This window comes from Trichomycterus rosablanca, chromosome 15 (assembly GCF_030014385.1).
Source record: "Trichomycterus rosablanca isolate fTriRos1 chromosome 15, fTriRos1.hap1, whole genome shotgun sequence".
Lineage (NCBI taxonomy): Eukaryota > Metazoa > Chordata > Actinopteri > Siluriformes > Trichomycteridae > Trichomycterus > Trichomycterus rosablanca.
The window spans coordinates 24,086,036-24,111,463 of record NC_086002.1 but is presented as its reverse complement, the minus strand read 5'-3'; the positions used below and the strand labels follow the sequence as shown (position 1 = coordinate 24,111,463).

Genomic DNA, 25,428 nt, shown 5'->3' with positions numbered 1-25,428 from the left:
CCCCTACCAGGGGGCCCTAGAGAAGAGCAGGGCATACCATTAGAGGGCCCTTGATCATGAGGGCCCCTGCTATGGGGCCCTTGACTTCCATAGAAGTCGTTTACCATGGCTCCTTGACTTTCTAGGGACCTACAAATTGCCAGGCAAGCTACCATATTTCATAAGACGTTTTGTTGCAAATATGTGATTCAGGCCCTTACTTAATGTTTCTGAATTTGTATTGTTTCAAAATTATTATGTTCAATTTCTCTTAAGCGCAGAGACACAAATTAATTTAGCAATTTTGCAATTATTTAAATTTAAGACAAGCAATTTGTCTGATGAATGCTATCTTTGACACCGATTAAATTGAGTGAATTTGGCCAAGGGTGTGATTTCACTTATGTGAAAACAACAAGCCATTTGACTAGTTTCATGTTTCCCCTTTAATAAACAACAGTAAAGAGACCAGTGGTCACTCTAGCTCTAAAGGAATGCATGAAAGGAAAAGTGGCCTTTTCATACAACAGAACTGCAAGCTAATATTACTGAGTAGCACAATTTTGGTTTGGTGACAGATGATGAAACAGCAAGTGGTTTTGTTGTAGTAGCTGTGGCTGCGTATGCGTGTAACCCTGATATTTTGTTTGAGGATTATTTATTGGAAAACATATTTTATTCAGCTTGTTATTCAATGACTATTCAATGACAGTTTGACATGACTGGACATGTTTCAAGGCAGTGTGAAGGGGTCTCGACAATAATTAAACTTGATTTAATATCATTAACACAGCATTTTTAATATACTCAAAACCTTCCCCCTGTCTCCCTCTCCATGCCTCTCTCTCTCTCTCTCTCTCTCTCACACACACACACACACACACACACACACACACACACACACACAAAACAGCATTTTTAATATACTCAAAACCTTCCCCCTGTCTCCCTCTCCATGCCTCTCTCTGTTTCCTGTCACTCATTTTCCTCACCTTTCCAGCGTGTAATGTCTGGCTACGTAAAGCGCAATGTAAAACTTCATCAAGTGCTCTCTGTCTTTCTCTCTCTTTCACTCCCTCCTGTTCATGTGCACGCTGTCCGTGTGTGTGTGTGTGTGTGTGTGTATGTAACCCCGCCCCTCCTGCTCAGTGTAAACACACAAACGTCACCACGCATCTTGACCAATCACGTGCGGCTTTAACGAAAAAAAAAAAAAACGGAAAAAAAACCGAATCGGCTCCGGATGCTGCCGTTCATTTTAAAGAGCCGACTCTTAGAGCCGCATTGTTCGTGACCGACCCATCACTAATAAATTACAGAACGCACGTGCACTCGTACAATCGCGCAGAAGACCACGATGCACATCGCTACATTTTTGCATCGCGAAATCGTGAAACGATGTATCGTTATACCCCTATTAGTTACTGTGCCTAATCTAAGCCCAGTTAGCAGACTGGTTTTATGTCATTTTAGTGACTTTCATCAGCACTGTAAATAGAACAGGTAGTGAACATACACTTACAGACAGAAGGGTGTGAGTTTGATTCTCATCCAGTTCTTGATGCTTACATTTAGGTCATGAGTTTGATCCTCTCACTGGGCAAGACCTTTGAGGGACCAGTTTAGTTGCTAAGCTTAATCTAAGCCCAACACTGTAAATTGAACAATTAGAGAGCCTTCTTACAGTCAGAAGGGTGTGAGTTTGATTCTCATCCAGTTTTTGATGCTTACATTTAGGTCATGAGTTTGATCCTCTCACTGGGCAAGACCTTTGAGGGACCAGTTTAGTTGCTAAGCTTAATCTAAGCCCAACACTGTAAATTGAACAATTAGAGAGCCTTCTTACAGTCAGAAGGGTGTGAGTTTGATTCTCATCCAGTTTTTGATGCTTACATTTAGGTCGTGAGTTCAAGGCAAAGCCTTTGAGGGACCAGTTGAGTTACTGTGCCTAATCTAAGCCCAGTTAGCAGACTGGTTTCATGTCCTTTAGTGACTTTCATCAGCACTGTAAATAGAACAGGTAGTGACCATACACTTACAGTCAGAAGTCAGAGTTTGATTCTCATCCAGTTTTTGATGCTTATGTAGCCCCAGGTTGAGTCACAACCCATGGTTTATTGTTTGATGTGTGTTTTGAGCATGCGCATGAGAAGAGGACTCTCTTGATAATATGCAGAGTTTGAGTGAAATGCAGTGGGGGTCCATGTGGTGGTATCACCTAGCCTTTAGACAGTAAAATGAAATGCTATAGGGTTCATTAATTGCCAATCATTGAATTCCTCCGATGAGATTAGGCAGAGGGAGGGACCAAAAGAAAACAGAGTAGACGAGAGGAAAAGAGACTAGGCAGTTCGCGTAGCCTGATATACTGTGATAAACTTTTGTGGTAGGACAAAGAAAAGTATATAAGACAGTTAGAAGTGAGCACAGAATTAATTATCCCATTGCTGCATATCGCAACACGGGTGAGTCGGTAGCTTTAGCTCATAGCTGCTACCAGAGTGATAGGTTCATATTATTGGCGTTAGCCATTAGCTATCGCCAAACTGAACCAGTACCTGTGTAGTTCGAAAACTAGAGAGGGACAACAAACAGTCCAGGTGACATTAGAAGCAGTCTGATGGCGCCCTGAGCTACCGGAACGTTCAGGGTTCCTCAGCACTGCCTACGTGGGACGTGACGCTGCTCGGTAGCGCCTCGAGCTACCGGAACGCTCGAGGTTCCCCGAGGTAGCCATCGGTCATATCCTCATTTGTGCCAACCGGAGAGAGAAGCGGTGAACTGTTCAGGAATTGTGTGTTGTGGAAGCGAAGACTGTGAGTCCGTTTCATCACGGGTAACGGAGCCCGTTCGCTCCGGAACGTAGGATAACAGGCCTGCAACTTTTATTATTTTGTTTGTATGTTGGCCAACTTTTACAAAGTTTATATAGGTTAGAGAGTGACCGGTCATCTCAATCGGTAGGTACTGTGTATGTTTGGTGCTTGAAAACAGTTGATGTCCTGCACCAAGTTAGTTTCAGGTATTTTATGGATTGATTTGTTTCTGCATTGGGGATAATATTAAAAGGGTTTAATGTGAATAGATGTATTGGTGATGTTAGTGATTGAGTGATTTGTGAATTCCAGTGATTTATTTACGTTCTATACTCTCAGTATTGTTTAAGGTAAACCAAAGTAGTAACAGTCGATTACATTTGTGTAGTAATGAGAGTTTTATTTTAAGTATTACTATTGTTATATTTCAGGGAACTAACTAATTATACCTGCATCTGTGTTATATTTTATTTATTTATTTTTTCATTACCGAATAAGGTGAGTTTTATTTTTGTTTAACGAACATCGCGAATTGGGGGAGAAATCAATTTATTTTAATTTGCTAAAATAAACCTGCGCATTGTTAAAGCTTGAGTCTGTCTCCACTCACTGGATATTGTATAATTAAATATTGAGGCTAATGTAGTACAAGGTTGGTATGGGTAGTTGAGTTATACGGTGGTTAATATTAGCTCAACAGGTGAGAACCACACCCACGAGCCCAGGTTACAACACCCCCCTCTTCTGCCTAGCAAGAGGGTTACACTTAGATTTAGATTCTGCTTTTCAATATTATATTCAATTTAATATTATATTCAGATGTCTCCACATGTCTTTGTCAGCCTCGTTAGCGCAGTCGGTAGCGCGTCAGTCTCATAATCTGAAGGTCGTGAGTTCGATCCTCACACGGGGCAAGGTCTTTGATGTACCAGTTTAGTTACTGTGCCTAATCTAAGCCCAGTTAGCAGACTGGTTTCATGTCATTTAGTGACTTTCATCAGCACTGTAAATAGAACAGGTGGTGAACAATCACTTACAGTCAGAAGGGTGTGAGTTTGATTCCATTTTTTTATGATTAGATTTATATTCTGCATTTCAATATTTAAATTTATTATCTAAACTACAACTACAAAAACTGCCAGATTCAGACATGTTGCTGTCAGCCTCGTTGGCGCTCAGTGCCGGCTGTGAGTCTCGCTATTCTTGGGGGACTCTTGGGGACTTGGTCCAATCGCGTTTCAGCTTTCCCCCAAGAATGCCAACAACCGGCCAATCACGATCCTCATCTTTCCCCCAAGAATCGAAGGAGGCGTGACGTAATGACGTATGTTTTCTGCGCCTATCACGGATTTCGATGACGTCACGGTTTCCATGGTAAATAGCGACGCGCATTGCTGCAGCTCCAGTACTAGATTTGCGTCTTTTGGTGCGATATCTAACGCTTTTCTTCTGCGATATCACGAGAATAAAACGCTTTTCCTCACACTTCTCCTTGCAAGGATTTGATCTTCTTCGGTAAGTTTATATTTATTTCATATTTTAAAGTTCGTTCGAGTTCATAAGTTGATGCTAACGTTCATTTGCTAGGTCAGTTTATGTTTATTCCTTGAAATGTAACCTCGTGTCAGCCTAAACTTACTTCTAACAATATTTACTGATTACTGTAGGTGAATTTATTTTGCTTCTCGATGTTTTATAGGAGAATAAATAAAATAGGCTTGCTTGCTTGGTGCACAATTAACTAAAGACATGAACAAAACAAGGCTGTAGAAAAGTTATTTCGAGTGGTTTAATGCCTTGTTCTAGAGGAAATTACAGTATTATCCACAGTCTGTAATGTAATTCCTCTAAAAGCTCATTCACATCAAGTTAGAAAATTTATTATTAAAGACGCATTCCTGTTATTGTACGATAAAATACCATAGTTATATTTCAGTTTTTTTTTATAATGGTTTAAAATACCATAGTTATATTTCAGGTTTTTTTTATAATGGTTTAAAATACCATAGTTATATTTCAGATTTTTTTATAATGGTTTAAAATACCATAGTTATATTTCAGTTTTTTTTTATAATGGTTTAAAATACCATAGTTATATTTCAGATTTTTTTATAATGATTTAAAATACCATAGTTATGTTTCAGGTAAATGTTACAATTGGTCTTATTGTGCTGCTTGGGTTAAGTTGTCAGTATTGTCATTATTAACATGTATAAGCTATATTCAGATTTTCTTTATTTGTGAATTATACTGACATGCTCTATGGTCATTTTAAATGCTCCTCTTATTTATACTACATGTCATTTTTATTAGCTTCAAAAAGGTGCACTTTGTAGCAATTCTTCTGTTTTTGTCTAACTACTTGTTTATTCATTTAGGACTCTGTTGGGCCAGATCACGTTGTGGGGTATGCGGCAGTTCAAGAGTTGGCAGTCTATTTAGTCAGCTTGAAAGACCACAGCCTTGCATTGTCACGGGAAGAGTCAGACCATGTCATCACCCTCTGGCAGGCTCTGGGTGACTATGACAAGGGTCGCACAGTGTATTCTCCACGTCATCAGATCACGTTGAACAAGGGGCGTTTCAGAGCGACTAAGAAAATTGTAGCTTCAGGTGTGGAGTCAACAAGACGGTAAGTTTATATGCACAACTGTATATATTTATATACTGTGTGTATATTTGTGTGTGTGAGTGTATATATATATATACAGTGTATCACAAAAGTGAGTACACCCCTCACATTTCTGCAGATATTTAAGTATATCTTTTCATGGGACAACACTGACAAAATGACACTTTGACACAATGAAAAGTAGTCTGTGTGCAGCTTATATAACAGTGTAAATTTATTCTTCCCTCAAAATAACTCAATATACAGCCATTAATGTCTAAACCACCGGCAACAAAAGTGAGTACACCCCTAAGAGACTACACCCCTAAATGTCCAAATTGAGCACTGCTTGTCATTTTCCCTCCAAAATGTCATGTGATTTGTTAGTGTTACTTGGTCTCAGGTGTGCATAGGGAGCAGGTGTGTTCAATTTAGTAGTACAGCTCTCACACTCTCTCATACTGGTCACTGAAAGTTCCAACATGGCACCTCATGGCAAAGAACTCTCTGAGGCTCTTAAAAGACGAATTGTTGCGCTACATGAAGATGGCCAAGGCTACAAGAAGATTGCCAACACCCTGAAACTGAGCTGCAGCACAGTGGCCAAGATCATCCAGCGTTTTAAAAGAGCAGGGTCCACTCAGAAAAGACCTCGCGTTGGTCGTCCAAAGAAGCTGAGTGCACATGCTCAGCGTCACATCCAACTGCTGTCTTTGAAAGATAGGCGCAGGAGTGCTGTCAGCATTGCTGCAGAGATTGAAAAGGTGGGGGGTCAGCATGTCAGTGCTCAGACCATACGCCGCAAACTACATCAAATTGGTCTGCATGGCCGTCACCCCAGAAGGAAGCCTCTTCTGAAGTCTCTACACAAGAAAGCCCGCAAACAGTTTGCTGAAGACATGTCAACAAAGGACATGGATTACTGGAACCATGTCCTATGGTCTGATGAGACCAAGATTAATTTGTTTGGTTCAGATGGTCTCAAGCATGTGTGGCGGCAATCAGGTGAGGAGTACAAAGATAAGTGTGTCATGCCTACAGTCAAGCATGGTGGTGGGAATGCCATGGTCTGGGGCTGCATGAGTGCAGCAGGTGTTGGGGAGTTACATTTCATTGAGGGACACATGAACTCCAATATGTACTGTGAAATACTGAAGCAGAGCATGATCCCCTCCCTCCGGAAACTGGGTCGCAGGGCAGTGTTCCAGCATGATAATGACCCCAAACACACCTCTAAGACGACCACTGCTTTATTGAAGAGGCTGAGGGTAAAGGTGATGGACTGGCCAAGCATTTCTCCAGACCTAAACCCAATAGAACATCTTTGGGGCATCCTCAAGCGGAAGGTGGAGGAGCGCAAAGTCTCGAATATCCGCCAGCTCCGTGATGTCGTCATGGAGGAGTGAAAAAGCATTCCAGTGGCAACCTGTGAAGCTCTGGTAAACTCCATGCCCAGGAGAGTTAAGGCAGTTCTGGGAAATAATGGTGGCCACACAAAATATTGACACTTCAGGAACTTTCACTAAGGGGTGTACTCACTTTTGTTGCTGGTGGTTTAGACATTAATGGCTGTATATTGAGTTATTTTGAGGGAAGAATAAATTTACACTGTTATATAAGCTGCACACAGACTACTTTTCATTGTGTCAAAGTGTCATTTTGTCAGTGTTGTCCCATGAAAAGATATACTTAAATATCTGCAGAAATGTGAGGGGTGTACTCACTTTTGTGATACACTGTATATATATATATATATATATATATATATATATATAATTATTATTTTTTCTCTCTCTCTTTGTAGGTGTTTTCTCGGATCAAACAGCCCAGCACAGTGGCCAGACTGCAACAGGGTTGTGGAAGCCATTTTTGTGAAACTTTGCATGGATTTTCCACACCCGAAGCGTGTCGAGGGGATAAGGCTTGGAAGATGGACCCTCATCACTCGTGCTTACAAGCACATTAGAGAGTGCATTCTTAGTAATGCGCATGTGATGCAGGAGACCACCATTCAGCTGCCTGAAGTTAATACGGCCACATTGTCAGAGTGGTGAGTCAAGCGATTATCAAATGTAATGAATTGTTAGAATTACTTTATTGAAATTCTAACTGATGTGTTTGTGTGTCTTTGTAGGTACTGTCGGCGCAGCCGCTCTCAGGAGGCTGGTGTGCTTCAGCAGGGCATAACGCCTTCAGAAGCATCAGTGTCTGGTCCTGTGACTCAGCACGCCACGCTCCAGAAGGAGAGTCTCACCACCTCCGAGTCAACGAGTAACCCTCATGTCTTTGTTCTCCCTCCAGATACTGCTGGCATGGCAAAGACCAAAAAGCGATTAAACTTTGACTCCAGCCTACCATCGTCTGCCCCTCCTCAGAAACACTTTCCTCCAACTCTCCAGGGCTCACCAGTCTCCACAAGCATCGCTTCTCTTCCACTGTTGCAACCTCAAGGCCAGGTTTATCTTTTACCTGAACCATGTCCGGACAGCCATGGACCGGCTGCTCCATCTAGACTACAGCATATTCTGCCTGCTGCAGTCAACCCGGCTACAGCTGGACCCTCTCAGGTCATGTCTTCAGCAACCCCGGGGCCAGATGTTCCTTACAATACACAGTGGTACTGCAAAAGGAAGCTGCAGAGAGAGAAGACTGGCATACACACCCGTAAGTATGTTCGCCACACTGACATTATCAGGTGCAAAAAATGCCAGAAAGAGAGGAAACCGCCTACACATCACCAGTACTATGGGAACTGGTACTGTGAGGAAACAGCCACAGTGTCACTGGCTGAATGGAAGGCCACATTGTCTGCACGTGGCTATGGTAAGAAGAAAGACACTCAGTGAAATCCTGCACTTGGACAACTACATATATTTTCTGTATTTTTTCTGGTTTTATTTACTGATTTATTAAATTTTATTCATTATACCTGTACATCTAAACACAACACGACACTTTTTTGAGTTATTTACATACATGCAGTACTATATATTTCATATACAGTAAGTATTATATGGTAAGAATTTTGTACACAGTCATTTTAAACAAATTGATTTTTTTTTTTTTTTTTTCTATTTGAATTACTTATTCTCTATACAAATTATTTATATTATATTATAAAATATTATATACATAATTGCTTCTTAAATTGGAATTATAGTGTTTTTGAATTTGGCATTTTTTTTTATTCTAAGGTTTGTCCCCAAATTGTATGCACTTGCAATAACTTAAGTTTTTAAATAACTATCTTTGTTTTTTTTATTTTTTATTATTTTATTTATTTTATTTTTCCAAAATGAAGCAACTGCTCAATGGCAAACCAAAACCAAATCCCTGTGGTGTAACTGGTGAACACATTCCCTCTCTGAGTGAAAGCTCCAAGTTCGAGACTTGGCAGGGATATCTGGTTTGCCTAAGAGATGGTTGTTTTACTTCAAAAGTCAGACTACAATATAATAAAGCTTTGTGGAAATTAAATGCCCCTCAAGAAATGTAACCCCCATTACAGTAAAGAGCTTAAGGCAGCCATCCATATGTATGCTAATATCTATAGATGGGTATGTGCCAGCAATTCACAAGTGATCAGATCACAATATGCTGGAATTGACTGTTTAGCAAATGAAAAGACACACATAATAGGCTGTTCATTCAGGTGTGATGTTCATAAGGAATTTATTTATTTATTTTTGTCCTTTACAGCAGGTTAAATCATAAAGGATACATAAACATGTGAATGTCTCATTATTATTATTATTATTATTATTATTATTATTATTATAAAAGAAATTATATTCATGCAAATTAATTGGATTAATATTTTATTTATTTATTTTACTTAATAAGCTGGAATAGACCATTCAGTCAGGTGTGATGTTTATATGGCCTTAATTCACTTTTATCCTTTACAGCAGGTTAAATAATGCATATATTCCAGTCAAATGCATTTTTTATTACAAAAATGTTATAAGTGTAAATGAATAAACTAAACAATGGACCACTCAGTCAGGTGTGATGCTCATAAGGCTTTTATTTATTCACTTTTGTCCTTTACAGCAGGTTAAATCATAAAAACTTACATAAACATGTGAATATGTTTTTGTAGTATTATAAAAGAAATTCTATTAATGTAACTTAATTGGATTGAAATCTAATGTATTTATTTTACATAATAAGCGGGAATAGACCATAATATCTGTAGATGGGTATGTGCCAGCAATTCACAAGTGATCAGATGAACACGATATGCTGGAATTGACTGTTTAGCAAATGAAAAGACACGCATAATAGGCTGGAATCGACTGTTCATTCAGGTGTGATGTTCATAAGGCTTTTATTCATTTACTTTTGTCCTTTACAGCAGGTTAACATGTAAATAAAGTTGTTTTTTGTTATTATAACACTTTTTTAATGTAAATGAATTAATTAAGTTAAATGTATTTATTTTAAAGTGTGGAAACGCTTTATAAAAGTAAATAAACACGCTTTATAAAAGTAAATAAAAACGCTTTATAGAGCTAAATAAAAACGCTTTATAAAAGTAAATAAAAACGCTTTATAAAAGTAAATAAAAACGCTTTATAGAGCTAAATAAAAACGCTTTATAAAAGTAAATAAAAACGCTTTATAGAGCTAAATAAAAACGCTTTATAAAAGTAAATAAAAACGCTTTATAGAGCTAAATAAAAACGCTTTATAAAAGTGATAAAACGGCAATTGTAAACACATGTAAAATTGTTCATTCGCGATTTACATATCAAGAGATCTTTACTGTCAGTTACGATGCACTTTCGGATTATTTAAAAGCATTGAAAAGCATTTCTGCAACCCATACCTCGACATATCCGCGCTGGCCTTAGCTCAGTCGGTAGAGCATGACACTCTTAATCTCAGGGTCGTGGGTTCGAGCCCCACGTTGGGCGAGTATCTTCATTTAACATCTACAGAAACCAGAACAGCCGGTCTCCAGTGACTTATCAGGTGGATATTTGTGCTTGTAGGACTGTTGTTTACTGGATGTTTTCAGTTACTTATTTCCACTGTTCTGTGGAGCTACACCTTGTTGTTGTGTCTCATATCCGTTTGATCAACAGGCAGGTTGTGCAATAAAAGACTCTCGTCCCTGGGTGGGGACAGCCGAACACGCTAACCGATTGCACCACAGAGACACGCGCAGCTCTTTCACATGACAGTACACACGAGTCACATGACTTGCTAATGTTTACTTCATGCTAATAAACAGTATAACATTTTACTTACGTGTCCAGCCCTGCTACACAAACTGTCATTTTTGTCCCTGTTAAAAACTTTAGCTTAGTTAAAGCAAATAAAGACACGTTTAAAATGTTCATCTTTTATTACAGGTTTAAAGTTGCATAAAACAAATGTTTGTACAAATAATAAAAAACCAAAGTACAAAATAAACATTTCACTTATTTTAATGATCTCACAAATCACTTAATTTTAAAGGTCAAAGGCAGCAGCATCTTTTAGATCAGAACAGCTATTAACATTAAATATCACTAAAGTGGAAATCCTGAAGACAGCAATGTAAACCTTTCATTTAAATACAAGCTGCAGTAAAGTTACATAGTTGATCCATGGTAAAAAAAGAACCTCACAGCTCAGCACAATGGTTAAACTGCACAACCCAACAAGGTAAAATAACCCATCATGTGTTCTGTCCAATATTTACACAGTGCTGGGTTGCCAAATAACACTTTTTCACCTGCATTCAGCTTTTTTTCCCCCTGTATACCAAAATCGCCATTGCAGGTTTACAACACGTTACAAAAACACTTGGGACAGAAGAGCCATAAACACTCTCTAATTTTTATATATTACAAAAATGAAATAATAATAATAACTGGTGATTGCATTTCTCGCGTGGCGGGCAGGCGTTTCAGTAGATGTTAAAGGAAGATACTCACCCAACGTAGGGCTCGAACCAACTACCCTAAGATTCAAGAGAGTCTCAAGCTCGAGTGAACGACTGAGCTAGCCAGGCTTAAGCAAAAAGCCAGAACAGACAGCTCATCGGTCAGATCATCAGAGAGATGTAGGTTTAATTCACTAACATCACGAGCAGGGGGTATTCCAGAAAGCAGGTTAAGTGATTAAACCGGATAAGTTAATTCAGAATTAACGAAAACTTGAGGTTTTCTCATGCAAACCTGGCGTGTCCTTTCCTCTAGTATCTAGTGGAGACCGACATACAATATTTCCGTTCATATAAGCATTCATATGATTCCCTCAGCACTACTTACTGTGTGCAGGACCTGAGTCGTATCTGCTCCAGTCGCTGGTTGGCGGCTTTAAGCTCAGTCAAGAACTTATATACAGTGGAGCCAAAAAGTATTTAGTCAGCCACTGATTGTGCAGGTTCTCCTACTTAGAAAGATGAGAGAGGTCTGTAATTTTCATCATAGGTACACTTCAACTATGAGAGACAAAATGAGAAAAAAAAATCCAGGAAATCACATTGTAGGATTTTTAAAGAATTTATTTGTAAATTATGGTGGAAAATAAGTATTTGGTCAGTAACAAAAGTTCAACTCAATACTTTGTAACATAACCTTTGTTGGCAATGACAGAGGTCAAACGTTTCCTGTAAGCCTTCACCAGGTTTGCACACACTGTAGCTGGTATTTTGGCCCATTCCTCCATGCAGATCTCCTCTAGAGCAGTGATGTTTTGGGGACACACAGACTTTCAACTCCCTCCACAAATTTTCTATGGGGTTGAGGTCTGGAGACTGGCTAGGCCACTCCAGGACCTTGAAATGCTTTTTACGGAGCCACTCCTTCATTGCCCGTGTTTGGGATCATTGTCATGCTGGAAGACCCAGCCATGTTTCATCTTCAATGCTCTCACTGATGGCTTAAAATCTCACGATACATGGCCCCGTTCATTCTTCCCTTAACACGGATCAGTCGTCTTCAATGCTCTCACTGATGGAAGGAGGTTTTGGCTTAAAATCTCACGATACATAGCCCCGTTCATTCTTCCCTTAACACGGATCAGTCGTCCTGTCCCCTTTGCAGAAAAACAGCCCCAAAGCATGATGTTTCCACCACCATGCTTCACAGTAAGTATGGTGTTGTTGGGATGCAACTCAGCCTCCAAACACGACGAGTTGAGTTTTTACCAAAAAGTTCCATTTTGGTTTCATCTTCATTTGAGTCCCTCTCGGCGTAGTGTGTTACTGATGGTAGCCTTTGTTACTTTGGTCCCAGCTCTCTGCAGGTCATTCATCAGGTCCCCCTGTGTAGTTCTGGGATTTTTGCTCACCGTTCTCATGATCATTTTGACCCCACGGGATGAGATCTTGACCCCAAGGGAGATTATCATTGGTCTTGTATGTCTTCCATTTTCTTACAATTGCTCCCACAGTTGATTTATTCACACCAACCTGCTTGCCTATTGTAGATTCACTCTTCCCAGCCTGGTGCAGGTCTACAATTTTCTTCCTGGTGTCCTGCGACAGCTCTTTGGTCTTGGCCATGGTTAAGTTTGGAGTCTGACTGTTTGAGGCTGAGGACAGGTGTCTTTTATACAGATAACGAGGTCCAACAGGTGCCATTAATACAGGTAACGAGTGGAGGACAGAAGAGCTTCTTAAAGAAGAAGTTACAGGTCTGTGAGAGCCAGAAATCTTGCTTTTTTGTTATTGACCAAATACTTATTTTCCACCATAATTTACAAATAAATTCTTTAAAAATCTTACAATGTGATTTCCTGGATTTTTTTTCTCATTTTGTCTCTCATAGTTGAAGTGTACCTATGATGAAAATTACAGACCTCTCTCATATTTCTAAGTAGGAGAAACTAAATACTTTTTGGCCCCACTGTACAGGTCCTTCTCAAAAAATTAGCATATTGTGATAAAGTTCATTATTTTCCATAATGTAATGATAAAAATTAAACTTTCATATATTTTAGATTCATTGCACACCAACTGAAATATTTCAGGTCTTTTATTGTTTTAATACTGATGATTTTGGCATACAGCTCATGAAAACCCAAAATTCCTATCTCAAAAAATTAGCATATCATGAAAAGGTTCTCTAAACGAGCTATTAACCTAATCATCTGAATCAACTAATTAACTCTAAACACCTGCAAAAGATTCCTGAGGCTTTTAAAAACTCCCAGCCTGGTTCATTACTCAAAACTGCAATCATGGGTAAGACTGCCGACCTGACTGCTGTCCAGAAGGCCATCATTGACACCCTCAAGCAAGAGGGTAAGACACAGAAAGAAATTTCTGAACGAATAGGCTGTTCCCAGAGTGCTGTATCAAGGCACCTCAGTGGGAAGTCTGTGGGAAGGAAAAAGTGTGGCAGAAAACGCTGCACAACGAGAAGAGGTGACCGGACCCTGAGGAAGATTGTGGAGAAGGGCCGATTCCAGACCTTGGGGGACCTGCGGAAGCAGTGGACTGAGTCTGGAGTAGAAACATCCAGAGCCACCGTGCACAGGCGTGTGCAGGAAATGGGCTACAGGTGCCGCATTCCCCAGGTCAAGCCACTTTTGAACCAGAAACAGCAGCACTGGACTGTTGCTCAGTGGTCCAAAGTACTGTTTTCGGATGAAAGCAAATTTTGCATGTCATTCGGAAATCAAGGTGCCAGAGTCTGGAGGAAGACTGGGGAGAAGGAAATGCCAAAATGCCTGAAGTCCAGTGTCAAGTACCCACAGTCAGTGATGGTCTGGGGTGCCATGTCAGCTGCTGGTGTTGGTCCACTGTGTTTTATCAAGGGCAGGGTCAATGCAGCTAGCTATCAGGAGATTTTGGAGCACTTCATGCTTCCATCTGCTGAAAAGCTTTATGGAGATGAAGATTTCATTTTTCAGCACGACCTGGCACCTGCTCACAGTGCCAAAACCACTGGTGAATGGTTTACTGACCATGGTATTACTGTGCTCAATTGGCCTGCCAACTCTCCTGACCTGAACCCCATAGAGAATCTGTGGAATATTGTGAAGAGAAGGTTGAGAGACACAAGACCCAACACTCTGGATGAGCTTAAGGCCGCTATCGAAGCATCCTGGGCCTCCATAACACCTCAGCAGTGCCACAGGCTGATTGCCTCCATGCCATGCCGCATTGAAGCAGTCATTTCTGCAAAAGGATTCCCGACCAAGTATTGAGTGCATAGCTGAACATAATTATTTGAAGGTTGACTTTTTTTGTATTAAAAACACTTTTCTTTTATTGGTCGGATGAAATATGCTAATTTTTTGAGATAGGAATTTTGGGTTTTCATGAGCTGTATGCCAAAATCATCAGTATTAAAACAATAAAAGACCTGAAATATTTCAGTTGGTGTGCAATGAATCTAAAATATATGAAAGTTAAATTTTTATCATTACATTATGGAAAATAATGAACTTTATCACAATATGCTAATTTTTTGAGAAGGACCTGTATATACTTAATATATAGTTTACATGGTTCACACATATAAGAACCCACAAAACCTTTTAGATGTGTATTAAGAAAGTCTGAACATAAGAAATGACTAGACAGTGATGTCTGAAGTAGGACTGAGATCTTGGATCATTAAAATAACATGAAACTGCTACATTTCTGGTGCAATAACAACCAAATTCAGTTTAGGAGCTGCTCATTTTTACAGATCTTCACTGAAAGTGTGCAGAATCTCAAATGGTTGTTGTGCTGCCATGCAGCTGGTTGAATGGAGTTAGTGTAGAATTATGTACAAAGATCTAAAGCAAACAGCTGAACTGGCTGATTAGCTCAGTTGGTTAGAGCGTGGTGCTAATAACGCCAAGGTCGTGGGTTCGATCCCTGTATGGGCCATACACACCTTAATGATTAAAGGCAGCATGGCTGAGAGAGAGTCAGGTGAGCATGTGCTGTGTGTGTATCAGGACTTTCTAACCTGAGTAATTTAATCACTGCGAGTAAGAATATCATCCTGTTCTTCTGCCATCTTCAATTCTGGCTTCATTTCACCTAATGAACGTGGCATGACCTTTATAAATGCTTACAATCATTTTTGAAAATGGCAAAAATAAATAAAAAAATGAATAAATAAATAAAAAGAGAACTGCTGTGTAATTTAGTGAATTCTTGCACTGCACATGGCAGAAGACTAAAAGAAATGTAGAGCGTGTAGAATAAAAGTATTAGGAAAGTATGAGGTTACAGCATCAGCTTTTATTTATTCTTGAATCATAACAGTTGACCAGATAAAACAAGAAATATCTTGAGTTCATATCTTACATTTACATTTTCAGCGGACGCCTTTATCCAAAGCGACTTACATTACAGTATACAATCTGAGGGTTAAGGGCCTTGCTCAAGGGCCCAACAGCAGCAACCTAGCAGTGGTAAGGGTTGAACCAGCGACCTTTGGATTACTAGTCCTGTGCCTTAACCACTAGGCTACGGCTTGCATACATCTGCAGTGGAATAAGAATCAGTGTAAATGTAAGAAACTCTGTGTCTGTTTTATTGGCATTTTATTGAGCAAAACTCAAGAGAGTTTAACAAAACGTGAATTTTCCTGAACATCATAAATCTTTCCTTCTGACTTATTATTACTTATTATTATTATTATTATTATTATTATTAATAATATTAACATAAAGTGTAAAACAATGAACACTATTTATAAATAAATACATTTAATTAATCCTCCTTTTGAGATTTGTGTACATAAACAACACCTGAAATTTAACGAACTAACCTAAACAATATTAAGGTTTTAATTACTTATTTATTTATTTATAAGGCTGAACGACGGACGTCTATAAGAAGCAGCTTGTTTACTGCATTTCTCGCTTATGGGCACACCACCCTGAGAGAACCCCTGATCTCGGAAGCTAAGCAGGGTCGGTCCTGGTTAGTACTTGGATGGGAGACCGCCGGGGAATACCAGGTGCTGGAAGCTTTTATCCACACACACCCACCTTCACTCCAAACCTCCTGTTACACACTGACCCAGCGGCTTTTTCTTCATCAAAGCTACACAATGACACAAAGATCAGCTCAAACTTTCATTCTTACTACAGTAAAACACATTCAACTGACTTTTAAAGTTCAACATGTTGTACATCGTCTTCATCTAGTGGTGCTAGAAATAAATTACAGCTTGTTGCATGGGTACAGATTTGTGACATTATTATTATTATTTTATTTGTATAATTAATTGTTGTGTTTGCTGTAATAAAAAAAAAACTCAAAAAAGTAATCCATTACTCATTACTCATTACTTATTACTTAACTAAAATTGTAATGGGATTACTTTACTCATTACATCCTTTATTTATTTAGTTTCAGAAAAATCATCTCTTGTGCAGAGATGTGCTTGTGTTTGTTTTTGCTTTAAAACATACACGCCATGAACCAATCAGATTTAACATCATTAAACAAGTTTATTCCTTAATTATTTGTCCTTATACTAGAGGAGCGACTGGAATCTTTCAGTTCATTTCAAAGAGTTGTTCAATAGAATCGGTTCGTTACCCCCAACACTACCTGAGAGATACAGGACCAATGGAGATTTATTACTGCTGAGCTGCTGTTCAACTCCAGTCCAGTTGGTGGCGCTGGTGCGTCTTAAGTTGTTCTGCCATCCGCCATTAACCATCATAAGAAGAACAAGAAGCTGCTGTGTTTGTACTGTAGAGCCTCATCTGTAAGTAAAATATGTATTTAATTATAACCCTTATATTTCATTATAACCACATTCTAATTCATAATAAAACTAGAGTTCATAATAAAACATCACTGTGAGGATTTGAGGAACTTTAACTCCAGTTTTATTTAAACACACAAACTATTAGCTGCTCCGCTAACTGTTAGCATCACACATGATTCAGTACTGATGAACCGATTCATTGAACCGATGAATCAGTGGATTGTAACGGATTCAGAGTTTATTCATTATTAAATCTAACATTTTAAATTTAACATTTTACAGGTTTATAGTAAAAGTTAAAAGTATTAGTACAGCACTGTTATTGGGAGTGGATGAGAAACTAGATGTAAAGAACATCAGACTTAATCATTTCACTTTGGGCCACAAAACCACTTCCACCAAACTCAAAGGGTTGTTTCCCAGACAGGGATTAAGGCTTATAGTCCAGGACTATATTTAGCTTTAAATAGAGAATCTCCATTCAAAATGCTGTGTAGTCTAGGACTAGGCTTAATCCCTGTCTGTGAAACCAACCCAAAAAGTTCTATTAGAAGTCTTTTCTGTCCGATGCTGCTCAGTCCCACAATAATTTCAAAATTTTCACTCTGTTTACAGCCTCACAGCATTAAAAAAAAACAGTTAAAGAGTCTAAAATAATTTTCCTGGATTTCTCATTAATAGGGAATAAAGTACATTTGTCTATCTGTCTGTCTGCCTGTCAGATCTTTTAATAATGCAGTCAGCAGAAGAGGGAGACGTCACCCCCATAGATCTGCAAAATGAAGGATTCCAAGAGAAACTAATAAAAAAGGAGGAGAAGAAAGATGGAAGTTACTTCTGTAAGTAAATGTGGAGCAATTTGCCATGTTAGTACAGTACAGTGTGGTTAGTATAGTAGAACTAATAAGAGAATGTGGATAGTGGGATTAGAACCTGTACTGTACCGTACTGTCCTGTGGAGAAGTGCTGATACTTCCAGTCTAGATTAAATCTAAGTAGTATTTATTTGTGGTAATCAAACCCACAACCTTCAGTTTCCTCCAGTTGTTGAGTTTCTTCTTCACATATTGATGAATTTCAGGTGAAGGATCTTTCATCCCTGTGGAACACGTCACCTCTGAGGAACACCTCACCCCAGAGGACCAACAGTGTGGAGGTTTCCAGATGAAGCCTGTGAAGAAGGAAGAAGCTGAAGATAAAGATGAACTCAGTAAGATATTTTTTATCTTGAGTAAAATAAGATTTGGATTGAATAGAATCAGAGGCAGCTGGGATGAAGCATCATACAGTGAAAGCTTGTATTGTGCTCATGCAGATCAGTGTGAGCAGGAAATGATGAATGCAGGATGAATCACGTTACAGGACTTTAGCATCAGATCTCAGTTTAACATTTACTAACAATCTTTATTATTTATAATGTTATAAATGTATTTTATTATTTATAATGTTATAAATGTATCTGATTATTTATAATGTTATAAATGTATTTATTATTTATAATGTTATAAATGTATTTGATTATTTATAATGTTATTAATGTATTTTATTATTTATAATGTTATAAATGTATTTGATGATTTATAATGTTATAAATGTATTTTATTATTTATAATGTTATAAATGTATTTGATGATTTATAATGTTATAAATGTATTTGATTATTTATAATGTTATAAATGTATTTGATTATTTATAATGTTATAAATGTATTTGATTATTTATAATTTATAAATGTATTTGATTATTTATAATTTATAAATGTATTTGATTATTTATAATGTTATAAATGTATTTGATTATTTATAATTTATAAATGTATTTGATTATTTATAATTTATAAATGTATTTGATTATTTATAATTTATAAATGTATCTGATTATTTTCTGCTTCAGAACTGAACAAGGATTTCTGCTGCCAAACGTCCTCTGGTACTGTCAGCATTAACACGTCTCTCAGTCCCACACAGGAAGAAGGAAACGTCTGCTCACAGTGTGGGAGGAGCTTCAGGTACCAGTGTCGTCTCAAAATACACCAGCACATTCACACTGGAAAAAAACCGTATCAGTGCTCACAATGTAAGAAGAGTTTTAATTCACAGAGTAAGCTCAAAATCCACCAGCGCATTCACACTGGAGAGAAACCATATCAGTGCTCACAGTGTGGAAAGAGTTTTAATACAAAGACTGAGCTCAAAGTACACCAGCGCATTCACAGTGGAGAGAAACCGTATCAGTGCTCACAGTGTGGGAAGAGCTTCAAGTGCCTGAGTGCTCTCAAGATACACCAGCGCAATCACACAGGAGAGAAACCGTATCAGTGCTCACAGTGTGGAAAGAGCTTCAGGACCCAGGGTGCTCTCACACCTCACCAGCGCATTCACACTGGAGAGAAACCATATCAGTGCTCACAGTGTGGAAAGAGTTTTAATCAACAGAGTGCTTTCAAAAGACACCAGCACATTCACACTGGAGAGAGACCGTATCAGTGCTCACAGTGTGGGAAGAGTTTTAATCAACAGAGTGCTTTCAAAAGACACCAGCACATTCACACTGGAGAGAAACCATATCAGTGCTTACAGTGTGGAAAGAGTTTTAATATAAAGAGTGAGCTTAAAATACACCAGCGCATTCACAGTGGAGAGAAACATTATCTGCATCTGGAATCAGATACTAACAGAGTCTGTACTAGATTTTAATTAACAGAGTTTGTGCTGTTAATACAGTTCATGTGGTAAATGTTTACTGTTTGTTTAAGAGTTGTTTGGTAACTGATGATGATTCATAGCAGCGGTTCGCTAAGTGAAGCGATTCGTGCACGAGAATGTAGTGGAGCCTCGTGAAGTTCATTTCATGCCTTTGGATGCATTGTGGGTATGTTTATTTGTTAATAGACGTTTTAATTGATGTTTATTAAGAGTATTAGTTGATTTTGTATTACATGCTTGAATCAGGTTAGCTCATGATGCATTAAGTTTAATGAATTTGCACATGTTGGCTTATTAGTATTAAAATGCATAACTTGGAATAATATGCATATGGACTTTAAACTTAAATATCATTTGATATTCATGTCTTGATGTGCTGAAGTTTATAAACATGTTGTTTTTACTTCTTGTAGTTTTACCCTACTTCCAGTTTGCCATTAAACAGAGTTGAACTAAACACCTTCTACGGCCTGGTGATTGGTGGAGGAGTTATCTATCTGCCAGTTTATGCAGGGCGTATAAAGGTGGCAGAATCGAGTTAATTACACCAGCGCATTCACACTGGAGAGAAACCGTATCAGTGCTCTGTGAGAAAAGCTTTAATATACAAAGTGACCATAAAATACACCAGCGCATTTACACTGGAGAGAAGCCGTATCAGTGATCTCAGTGTGGATCTCAGAGTTTTCATCAACATTGTCATCTCAAATTACACCAGCGCATTCACACTGGAGATAAATTGTATCTGGACTCTGTAAACACTGTAATACACAGGAATCAAACTCAGATGATCAGATTGTAAAAGGTCTAAGAAAGAAAGAACAGAGTTAGAGAAGCATGTTGGAGAACTAAACATGACATTAGAGGAACTGCTTGGAAGAACGTCTAGGACTGACTGTAGTCCTCTCTAAAGCTACCTGAGAGATACAGGGCTAATGGAGATTTATTAATGCTAAGCTGCTGTTCAACTCCAAACATGCCATTATTTTAATTTGCCAAACTTAATGACACTTCTGTAAATGGTTTAATGTTCACACTGCTGCTACTGGCTTGTTTTTCTTTTCTACAATGTAAGTTCATACCTTACATTACCAAATACCAAATAACATACCGTGTTATTTGAGGTCTGTGTTTTGTTCTTCATATGAATGCTGTGTACTTTGTTCAGTGGAAGTAGTTTTATAGATTTATAAAAACATTGTACTTACTTACTATTTCCATTCTTGCAGGAGTGTGGGTTTACCTTCCACTTCAATAGTGAGGCATGTCCAGCCCTGCTACACAAACTGTCATTTTTATCCCTGTTAAAAACTTTAGCTTAGTTAAAGCAAATAAAGACACATTTAAAATGTTCATCTTTTATTACAGGTTTAAAGTTGCATAAAACAAATGTTTGTACAAATAATATAAAACCAAAGTACAAAATAAACATTTCACTTATTTTAATTAATTTTTATTTCTAGCACCACTAGATGAAGACGATGTACAACATTTGGAACTTCACTTTGAAAGTCAGTTGAATGTGTTTTACTGTAGTAGGAATGAAAGTTTGAGCTGATCTTTGTGTCATTGTGTAGCTTTGATGAAGAAAAAGCCGCTGGGTCAGTGTGTAACAGGAGGTTTGGAGTGAAGGTGGGTGTGTGTGGATAAAAGCTTCCAGCACCTGGTATTCCCAGGTGGTCTCCCATCCAAGAACTAACCAGGCCCGACCCTGCTTAGCTTCCGAGATGGGACGAGATCAGGGGTTCTCTCAGGGTGGTGTGGCCGTAAGCGAGAGAAGCTGTAAACAAGCTGCTTCTTATAGACGTCCGTCGTTCAGCCTTTCACTCCACTGTGTGTCGTCTTTTACTTTCTCTGTTCTACACGCAGCTTTTCAAATAAAAGATCCTGAAACAGTGACAAAACACACAGAGAACCACACACACACACCGCTCAGCTAATAATAATAATAATAATAAATATAATATTAATAAATATAGAAATGATAATAAATATAATAATAATAAATACAATAATGATAATGATGATAATAATAATAATAAATATAATAATAATAATAATATAATTAACCTTGATGCTGTTGTAGATCTTTGGGCCGATTCAGTGTATTTAGAAGTTTAAGATTCAGGAGGAGGTGATTGAGCGGGCGAACAGTACCCAGTACGACATGGCAGCGGCGGTGTTTACCCGGAGTGTGGAGCGGGCACTGAGTGTCTCTGCTGCGCTGGAGGCTGGTACCATGTGGTGAGTGATCGTACCGTCGGGCTGAGGAACCGTCGTGTGTGAGTGAATAGTCGGAGATGAAACAGTATCAAGGTGATGATTGTGTTTAATCTGGTTTTAGGGTGAACTGTCATAACACCCTCCATGCCCAGACTCCGTTCGGTGGTTATAAGATGTAGGGGAATGGACGAGAGCTGTGAGTGTCCCTCAATTCTGCTCTTATTATTAAACCTAAAGAATTCAAGTGACTAAAAATGGAACCGATTTCAGAACTGAGAGGATTTTCTCCCAGATTGCCACCTGTTTAGTCATATCCAGTTCCTGAGTGTGTATTAACCCACTCGTTCCACTTACATTCTGGTTAAATAGAGCCTCGGACCACACACACTGTACCTGTGGGTTTGCATAAGGAGAGACACGCTGTGCTCACCAATATGTGTCTGTTGGACACCTGGCCAGGTTGGTAGCACTGCTGAGATTCAAACCCATGACCTCAAACACTATTTTATTTTATTTTTCATGCTCTGTGTAAGGAAACATTGGTGGAGTGGCCAGAACGAGCTCCTCGTCCTTCTGCTGGGCCTAAAAATCCATTTTATGTTCCTCAGATGGAGAACCAATCAGATTCTGTTTTTCTGATTAGCCTGAGGAACAATTTTAGTGACCGAGGCGACGCCCAAACGCCCGACGGTTCCTCCCTCTGATGTGAACTAGAAGATCTGGGTTTTTTTGTTCCTGTTTTTAATGGGTGCTGATATTGTTTGATCGTGGTTCCATTTTCAGTCGTTATGAGAAGCTAATCTGTTGTGTGGTTTGTACCGCTGCGGCGGTGGTGAGATGCTAACCGTAGCGGCGCTCTGTGTGCAGGGGCGAGTACGCGCTGGCGGAATACTGTGAGGTCAAAGCCGTCACCATCAAGCTTAACGAGCAGGTGAATATCTGAGAGACGCCGCCGCCCTTCAGCCGAGCTCGACTTTTACTTTAATTTAAGGATCAGAAAGTTCTTTTATTGTAAGCCTCTCAGAAATCTGCTGCATCATAAATATATGGACAGTCGATGATTCATCAGCAGCCTCTTCACCCACGTCACTCTAAAGCTGGCTGGACTGTGGACGGTGTCGCGTGTGGTGGCACAGAAACCCAAATCCTTCCTCTAAACACGTTATAATCAAAACAAAACATGAACCGCTGTAGCCTAGTGGTTAGGGTACTGGACTAGTAATCAGGAGGTTGCTGGTTCAAGCCCCACCACTACCAGGTTGCCTCTGTTGGGCCCTTGAGCGAGGCCCTTAACCCTCAATTGTTTACACTGTATACTGTCACAGTACTTTGGATAAAGCATGCTGATAACGTAAACTCACTGACCCCAGAACAGTTCTGTTTTTACTGTGTACACTACAGGGCCAAAAGTATTGGGACGCCTGATCATGAGCTCGTCTGAGAGCCGGAGCGGCTTCGAGGCGAATCTCCGAATGTACTAAAGCGACTCGACCAAAACCCACAACATATATAGAGAGACCAGAAGCAGTTCACAGACGCCCGTCATCCAATCGGACGGATTTTGAGAGGATCTGGCTTGACGAACGGGGTAAACAGCCTAAATCCAGATGTGTGAAGCTTGTAGAGACGCATCCAAGTGACCTGCAGCTGTAATCGCTGTCAAAGTGGCGTCCACAGACTTCTGAATAAAATGTCCAATATTTTTGAGGTTTTACTTTTTAATTGTTAAACATTCGTTTGATTTTCATGTCGGGTGATTAAGTGCAAATTAAATGATGAATTTAATTCATTTAACATTAAAATAATGTGAGAACAAAGTCAGGAGGTCTAAGGAACCACCAGGTCTGAGGAACCACTTCTGAACCTCCTCTATCACATCATGGCAAGAATATCAAACCATATTTAAGGATCTAAATGTCCAGCACCACCGTCTCCTTAATTCTTCTGATAGAGAAGAACTTTGGTATGACTCTGAACCTTCCCAAATCAGGGAGGTAAAGAAGAACCCAGCTGGATCTCTAAAGCAGTTCTGAAGGTCCTGAGATGGAAGAAAATGTTGAACCCGTTGAACGGACAGTTATTTTTGCAGCCTCCACAGATCAGATCTTTATACAGAGCGGTGAGGTGGTAGCACCGCTGAGAAAACTGCAGAAGAACCTCTGAAGATCTGAAGATGGCAGTTCAGCAGGGTTCCTCCATGTTCACCAGATGTTTCCACCTTTAATAAGCACCAGAACTAAATCCAGCTGTTTATTTTTAAAGAACTTTATTTTGATTTAGATGATGGAAAGTTTCTGGAGCTTGGCGGGTTGTCTGGTGGTTCTTCATTCGGCTCCTCCAGGTTCTCCAGATGATCAGGAGAAACGATGCATGCAGAGCTCATCCTCTTCAGCTTCATCATGGAGACTGGGGGCACGGGAGCATCGGCGGGCACGGACACGCCTACACACACACACACACACAACACACACATGTGTTAGAGGAACACTCCAGCCTTCATCTGCTCATTATAATGAATATTTAGATCTGTTAATAATCCACCTGGGTTCTCCACCGTGGTCTCCATCAGTCTCAGACACTCTTTAGGTTGATTCATGAAGGTGGGAGCAATCAGAACGTGCTCGACCGTTCTGCTGCTGCACCACTTCATCAGACGAGGACCCGAAGACGTTCTCCAGAACATCAGCCTGAAGTGGATCTGCTGGAGAAATGAAACCTGATTCAGCGCCATGATGGAATTAGACACCACACAGCTCATAAACCCCCTCAAGATGTACCTTCAATACCTTCTGTAATCGAGATCTGCTCCTCTGAGGTTCTCTTCGTCTTGGTTCTCCACAGCCACCCAGTTTACTTTCCTTGTCATATCTGGTGTGGCTACCTCCTCCAGATTCCTGCTCTCCACCTCCAGGTCCAGCTGTTCCTCTGAGTCCTCCTCATCCAGGTTTATCTCTTCCTCAGCCACCCAGTTCACTTTCCTTGTCATATCTGGTGTGGCTACCTCCTCCAGATTCCTGCTCTCCACCTCCAGGAGTCAGGTGCTTCTCCAGTTTATGCAGTTGGTCCATAAGAACATCCTGCTTCTGGTTTTTCAGAATCACATCATCTATCAGGTCCTGCACTTGGTCCAGCACACTTACCTGCTCCTCCATTTATGAAGCTGGTCTATTAAAACCCCAAGCTCTTTCGGTTCCTTCACTCGGCTTTCCAGAACCACCTGCTCCTTTGGGTTCTTCTCCAGAACCACCTGCTCCTTCTGTTCCTTCTCTTGGTTCTTCAGAACCACCGGCTCCTCCAGTTCTTCTGCTTGTTTCCTCAGAACCAGATGCACTATGCGTTCGTGCACCTGCCTCAGCTGAACGAAGCAGCTCATCCATTTTATGCATTGGGTCAATTTCCACCTGATCCATCTGTCTCGCGTGTGT

The 25,428-nt window shown here is 39.5% G+C and overlaps 1 long non-coding RNA gene, 1 other non-coding gene and 2 pseudogenes across 2 annotated transcripts; 3 read left to right on the top strand and 1 right to left on the bottom strand.

The window, feature by feature from the left end:
* The first annotated feature begins 3,636 nt into the window (after positions 1 to 3,636).
* On the top strand, positions 3,637 to 3,709 carry trnam-cau (transfer RNA methionine (anticodon CAU)). The gene has a single exon. It is a non-coding gene; the product is annotated as a tRNA-Met (tRNA).
* Positions 3,710 to 17,016: 13,307 nt separating this feature from the next.
* Positions 17,017 to 25,428, top strand: part of LOC134328715 (zinc finger protein 271-like) — a 525,414-nt pseudogene continuing 517,002 nt past the window's right edge.
* LOC134329643 (5S ribosomal RNA) lies at positions 21,432 to 21,552 on the bottom strand (annotated as a pseudogene).
* LOC134329170 (uncharacterized) lies at positions 22,150 to 23,667 on the top strand. The gene is made up of 3 exons (XR_010014824.1): positions 22,150 to 22,199; positions 22,871 to 22,934; positions 23,405 to 23,667. It is a non-coding gene; the product is annotated as an uncharacterized LOC134329170 (long non-coding RNA).